This window comes from Pavona decussata, unplaced genomic scaffold, assembly GCF_977016875.1.
Source record: "Pavona decussata unplaced genomic scaffold, jaPavDecu1.1 SCAFFOLD_401, whole genome shotgun sequence".
NCBI classification, from domain to species: Eukaryota; Metazoa; Cnidaria; class Anthozoa; order Scleractinia; family Agariciidae; genus Pavona; species Pavona decussata.
The window spans coordinates 172151-178997 of record NW_028145770.1 but is presented as its reverse complement, the minus strand read 5'-3'; the positions used below and the strand labels follow the sequence as shown (position 1 = coordinate 178997).

The window sequence follows — 6847 nt, the reverse complement described above, 5'->3', positions numbered from 1 at the left end:
ATATATAAATAAATGTAAATATATAAAACATATATTTGAACTACGGATGAAAGATCAAATAGAAGAAAGATCCTCGCAGTTGCGTTAAGCAGTTCCGAAAAGAAAGCCTGAAAAATATCAGGCTTGAACGAGCTCAGTTGGTAGAGCGTTATAAGCAAAGCATAAAATTGAAGCGATTTTAATGGAACGCAAAGGGTGCCTTATATTAATCAATAAAAGCTATCTGTAGCTTGCGAATAAAATTACCATAGTCTTTATATTTCAGATTTCAAATTTAATAAGCGTTTAATGGATTGTCATTATTCATGGCCATATTTTATGGAAAATATAGAACGTTAACCAACAAATTTTAGCTGAATGTGGTTTCGTGACAATTTCTCAATTTATTTTCCTTACTCAGTTTGATCTCTGATTTGATTTTTAGGTGTACAATATTCACAGCAATCACAGGTCATAGTAGATTGACCGGTCCGTTATTGATGTATTGTTTTGCAAATCAAAAACACGAAAATGTTGTCTTTGATGTCCGAACTACAAATCATTTAACGTCATTTAATGCTCTGTTTACTTTTCGTATATATTTTGAGGATTGAGAAATATAAAGAATATGGTAATTTTATTTGCAAGCTACAGATAGCTTTTATTCATTAATATAGAGTGTTTTCACATGACGTCACGGCGGCCATGTTGGTGTCTCAAAACAAAGGAACGGCAGCCATGTTGGTGTCCCAAACCAAACCTCTAGGAATTGAACTCTATTATTATGCAAATATTTTCTTTTGTTTCAGTAAACCAATATGGATGGTAGTCACGTAAATGAAAACACTCCATAAGGCACGCTATGTGTTCCATTAAAATCACTTCAATTTTATGCTTTGCTTATAAATCGCCTTAAGTCACCCAAGCTAAGTAGCACAAAGTTACGGCGACCTTAGGTGCCAGAGTAGGCCTCTTATTAGTGTGGACGGAGCCTCAGTAAAATGTTGTTTTTGATAAAAATCTGAAACAGTGGTGGTTGCACACGGTCCGCAAAGCATGCCGGGGCGAATTGTTGCTTGGAACGCAATTGTAAAAAACCTTTGTATTGTGCGGGTCACAAGGATTGACAAATTTTAGTACAAAAAGGCAGAAAATCGGTATATTTAGTAATTTGTTCGATTACCTTTGTCCAGTTATCGCTTGTTTACAACCACGGACTGATCTAACGTTCAAAATGTTGTTTTAATACTGCGTTCCTATCGATCGATTGCTCGCAAGCCACCGGCTGCAATTGCTATGTATTTACTGCTTCAATACAATTCAGTCTGAGGTTAAGTGATAGCTATGAACGTTTAAAATCCGAAATTCTGCTTTATGATTCACGATTATGAGCTCGAAATTCTGGAACTGAAATATTTAGAGGTTTGTAACCACAAAACTCCACTTCTTCCTGTAATATTAGCAACGTGCCACTGCTGAAACGAAGCAATATAAGTAGCTAGAAAATACCATTAATTCAAAATGAAGCGGACTGAAGGATTTTCGAGAAAATAATTATGAAGATTTTCTCGACCTTGCTGAATAGGTAGTTTGTGTTAATCTGTATTCTGATTGCCAATGAAACTGAAATTTCGCTAGAATCCACTTTCTTTCCAAGGAAACATGGAAAATTAGTTTTACAAATCTTAAGCTCTCGCCGAATTTCAGGTTGTGACAGTCAGATTTTAACCACACTGAGTCTAAATATCGGTTTGATAAATAGAGAATATTACATGACGGCGTGGAGATACGAAATTTCTCTTCGAGTGTTAAAAAATATTGCACGAGTGAGCGCAGCCAACGAGTGAAATATTTTTTAACACGAGAAGAGAAGCTTCGTAAGTAAGTTAGTAAGTGAGTGAGTGAGTGAGTGTGTGAGTGAGTGAGTGAGTGAGTGAGTGAGTGAGTGAGTGAGTGAGTGAGTGAGTGAGTGAGTGAGTGAGTGAGTGAGTGAGTGAGTGAGTTAGTGAGTGAGTGAGTGAGTGAGTTAGTGAGTGAGTGAGTGAGTGAGTGAGTGAGTGAGTGAGTGAGTGAGTGAGTGAGTGAGTAAGTAAGTAAGATCCTTTATTTTTAAATTTTTAAAAACACGATGAGAATAAAAGCATCACATGATTGAGGGGTCGTGTGTAACTATTACCTAATTAACCTACAAAAAGAAATGCATAAAATACATCGAATGCATATGGTAAAAGTGTGACAATGCAAAATGAACTTTTGTAATTTTTATGCACTAGTAAATCTGAATTCACTAAACGGTGGGATCAGATTGTACCTTTCTGTGAAATTGCTTAAAACTACAAGAGTCATACGGAATGTTGCGCCATAGGGCAAAATCTGAAATCGTTGATGGTATATTATCGCTATCGTGTTGTAAAATAGTTTAACGAGACTTGTGCCCCATTCACACCAAGCCTTAAACACGTTTAAAAGCTGTTTAGTTTAACACAGTTAAAATTGTTTTCTTCATAAAGGCTGATTTCGGATTTTTGTCGACTACAGATTTAGCATAAGCCTGAAGTTTTTCGTTGCTTGCTTTTTTGTTCCTAATTAAATTATTTTTACTGCAGTAGTATGAATTACTTATCAAAATGTTACAATCATTGATTGATCTTCAAATAGACCCATTTGGCTAACGCAATGTTGTACCCAATTCAAATCATTTGGGCATAAAATGTTTTGTTCTAAGTATTTCCATATCATTTAAATGTGAATGCTACATTATAATGCAAATGCAATAAACAAAGAATCTTAACCCCGGGGGATCTGAATTGGGTACAACCTTGCGTTAGCCGAATGGGTCTGTTGTATTCAACCAAACGTTTGGCTAACAATGAAGCTATTTTCCAAAAATCAAGCAACTCAAACTCTTATGCCTGCCTCTTTCATTATACTTCTTTCCTCTAACCTTAATTTCGAGAAATAGATTAATCCAAGAGGTATAATCCACCCATTGAATGAGTTAATTACTAAAACATAGAGGTAAAATACATTTTCTTTGCTCAATGTTTCATTAAATGTACCAGGTAGAGAAACGAGAGCTATCATCCCTCCACAGCTTAACATTGCCAAAGATGCAATCAAAATTATTTCCTTATTTTCTTTTATCTCGTTGCAAGGCGAAGTTGATTCTAGTGTTCCTTTGATTTCCTCCAGCTGGGCACGAATACTTGAATCAGAAAAATGTGCAAACAATGTTATCAAAAGTAGTTCTACCAAACTGGCGATGATGATTTCCTGAAGTCGAAATTCGTGACCGTGCCATATTAAAACAACTGATACAGTGAATCCTAACAATAGTGCTCCTAGCAATAACAGCTTTGAAAGGAACTGTCGATGATTATTTGCCTCTGGCTGGGCAGGTGATAAGATGATCACATAAATTACCATCACGTTGCAACCAAGAAGTATCAACAAAGACATCACCAGCGTATTGAAGACATTCATGTACGATTCTTCAAGTTCAACATAGCCCAATCCTCTCCACGTGGCCTGAATGCTGGTAATTACAAGAACTGTGACTTGGTAAATAAATTGGCAAACGACGAACGGTCTGAGTTTTCGAAGGATTGTGTGATTCGCCTTTATGTTATGGCAGCCAAAAATCAGCATTCGTATGTTAGAGAAAATTCCAACCAAAGCAACTGCTGATATCAAAAGCAAGAAAACAGAAGTCATACTGGAACACAGAGCTTGTCTTGCTGAATGAACGCTGTCTGTAGTTTGCGAATACAATTACCAAATACCAATTTCTCACTCCTTAAATATATATATGCGACAAAACTAAACAAACAAAACAATGAATCAGCATGATTTGCATTTTTGAGCGCCAAAGAAAATATTTTCGTGTCTGTGATTAGCAATATGGCATCATTCTTGCTGGTCAATCTACCATGACCCGTGAACATTTATGAACCTAACAATCAAACGACAGATCAAACGAAGTAAGGGAAGTAAATAAAAAGATTCTCATGAAGCCTCATTCAGTTAGTTGCACAGCTGCACGTGGCAGTGACCAACTCGAAAGCCTAAGCTCCTTTGGTCACTGCGCACATTTTACCTGTGATGATTTATGTAATTTAATGTTGTCTTTATGTTACTTTTGTGATGAATCGTAATTTCTTTTTGTAGTAAAGTATTGAAATAGTGCATAAGTAAAAAATCTGGAATCTGAAATCAGCTTAAATTTCTTGGTGCTTTATTTTTCCTAAAATGGAACCATGAATATGTAAATTGGATGTGTCGTTAGTGACTCGTCGAGTCAAAGCCAACATTTTCGTTCTCGCAACTAGCCGCAAAATGGCATCAATCGTGACTGAAAATTTACATTGCTGAATCATGGTCAATCTACCATGCATCTGACATGTGAAGTTTGTACACCTAACGGTCAAACCAGAAGTCAAACTGATTAAGGAATAAATAAATGTAAATATATGAAACATATCAGTTTAAACTGCGGATGAAAGAAAGATCCTCGCAGTTGATACGCAACTTAAGCAGTTCCGAAAAGAAAGCCTGAAAAATATCAGGCTTGAACGAGCTCAGTTGGTAGAGCGTTATAAGCAAAGCATAAAATTGAAGCGATTTTAATGGAACGCAAAGGGTGCCTTATATTAATCAATAAAAGCTATCTGTAGCTTGCGAATAAAATTACCATAGTCTTTATATTTCAGATTTCAAATTTAATAAGCGTTTAATGGATTGTCATTATTCAAGGCCATATTTTATGGAAAATATAGAACGTTAACCAACAAATTTTAGCTGAATGTGGTTTCGTGACAATTTCTCAATTTATTTTCCTTACTCAGTTTGATCTCTGATTTGATTTTTAGGTGTACAATATTCACAGCAATCACAGGTCATAGTAGATTGACCGGTCCGTTATTGATGTATTGTTTTGCAAATCAAAAACACGAAAATGTTGTCTTTGATGTCCGAACTACAAATCATTTAACGTCATTTAATGCTCTGTTTACTTTTCGTATATATTTTGAGGATTGAGAAATATAAAGAATATGGTAATTTTATTTGCAAGCTACAGATAGCTTTTATTCATTAATATAGAGTGTTTTCACATGACGTCACGGTGGCCATGTTGGTGTCCCAAAACAAAGAAACGGCAGCCATGTTGGTGTCCCAAACCAAACCTCTGGGAATTGAACTCTATTATTATGCAAATATTTTCTTTTGTTTCAGTAAACCAATATGGATGGTAGTCACGTAAATGAAAACACTCCATAAGGCACGCTATGTGTTCCATTAAAATCACTTCAATTTTATGCTTTGCTTATAAATCGCCTTAAGTCACCCAAGCTAAGTAGCACAAAGTTACGGCGACCTTAGGTGCCAGAGTAGGCCTCTTATTAGTGTGGACGGAGCCTCAGTAAAATGTTGTTTCTGATAAAAATCTGAAACAGTGGTGGTTGCACACGGTCCGCAAAGCATGCCGGGGCGAATTATTGCTTGGAACGCAATTGTAAAAAACCTTTGTATTGTGCGGGTCACAAGGATTGACAAATTTTAGTACAAAAAGGCAGAAAATCGGTATATTCAGTAAGTTGTCCAGTTATCGCTTCTTTACAACCACGGACTGATCTAACGTTCAAAATGTTGTTTTAATACTACGTTCCTATCGATCGATTGATCGCAAGCCTCTACCACCGGCTGTAATTGGTATGTATTTACTGCTTCAATGCAATTCAGTCTGAGGTTCAGTGATAGCTATGAATGTTGAAAATCCGAAATTCTGCTTTATGAGTCACGATTATGAGCTCGAAAATCTGGAACTGAAATATTCAGAGGTTTGTAACCACAAAACTCCACTTCTTCTTGTAATATTAGCAACGTGTAGCCTGCGTAGCAGTCGTTTCCGTTTCCTTCAAGCCAAGCGGGGCAAGCGCGCGAGGGCATTGGGAAAAAAGGAGCAAAAAAGTAGGAGCGGGGGGGAGGAGCGGGGAAGGAAAGGAAACGCCTGCCGCTGAGCCCAGACATTTTACCGAACGCCGTTCGCCAGTGAACGGGAGGCAATGATGTATTACCATTGGTCAATCGTCTGTCAATCAAACTCAGACTAAAACGACATCCGGTTAAGGTTAACCGTTTATCAAAATCAAAATATAGTTCGATATAGTTTTCATTGCGCTTTGGTTTGTTGGTAGGTATTATCGTCTCAACAAACATGGTGTCATTCGTTTTTCGAAATCCCGCCGGAATTTTTAAAAATTTAAGAAAATTTGTTCTGGTTGTCGGCGGTCTCAAAGACACGACAATCTGAAAGCTTGTTTTATTTCACGCTACGCGAAATACAATTAATTTTATCCTGGAAACGCGAGGAAGTATTTAGCCATGTGGGACAAGCTCATTCTGTCTGTAATTCCAGCAAATGAGTTGATATTCTAAAACATTAGTAAAATTTGTCTTGGGTAATCTTATCTACGCTTGAGCGACGTACGTAAAGTTCGAGAAAATCTTCTAAAATACAGTCGACTACCGATAACTCGAACCTCGCGCTAACTCGAACCAATTTTCCTTTCCTTTCAGGTAATTTTCTTCATAATTTCACCCTCGATAACTCGAACCTTTTTCAATTTCCCTTGAAGGTTCGAGTTATCGGGAGTCGACTGTACTGCAACTTGAAGTAAACAAGTTGCCCGCCGCGATTCTGTTTTCGCTGATTGGTTCTCATGTGACATTTGAGGTGACAGTGTAGGCCCCAAGTTGCCCGCCGCGATTCTGTTTTCGCTGATTGGTTCTCATGTGACATTTGAGGTGACAGTGTAGGCCCCAAGGGAGCGAAGCCATTTGGGGGCGTTCGGTAAAATGTCTGGGCCCC

At 37.3% G+C, this 6847-nt stretch overlaps 2 long non-coding RNA genes across 3 annotated transcripts in view; one reads left to right on the top strand and one right to left on the bottom strand.

Moving 5' to 3' along the window:
• The first annotated feature begins 319 nt into the window (after window positions 1-319).
• On the top strand, window positions 320-5958 carry LOC146451099 (uncharacterized). The gene is made up of 3 exons (XR_014860104.1): window positions 320-657; window positions 835-2064; window positions 5867-5958. It is a non-coding gene; the product is annotated as an uncharacterized LOC146451099 (long non-coding RNA).
• Window positions 2066-6847, bottom strand: part of LOC146451097 (uncharacterized) — a 21649-nt gene continuing 16867 nt past the window's right edge. Inside the window, exon 2 of one of the 2 annotated variants that reach the window (XR_014860106.1) lies at window positions 2066-3662. This is a non-coding gene — a long non-coding RNA (uncharacterized LOC146451097). The remainder of the gene's footprint in view (window positions 3663-6847) is intronic. The other variant, XR_014860105.1, reaches the window with a different exon arrangement.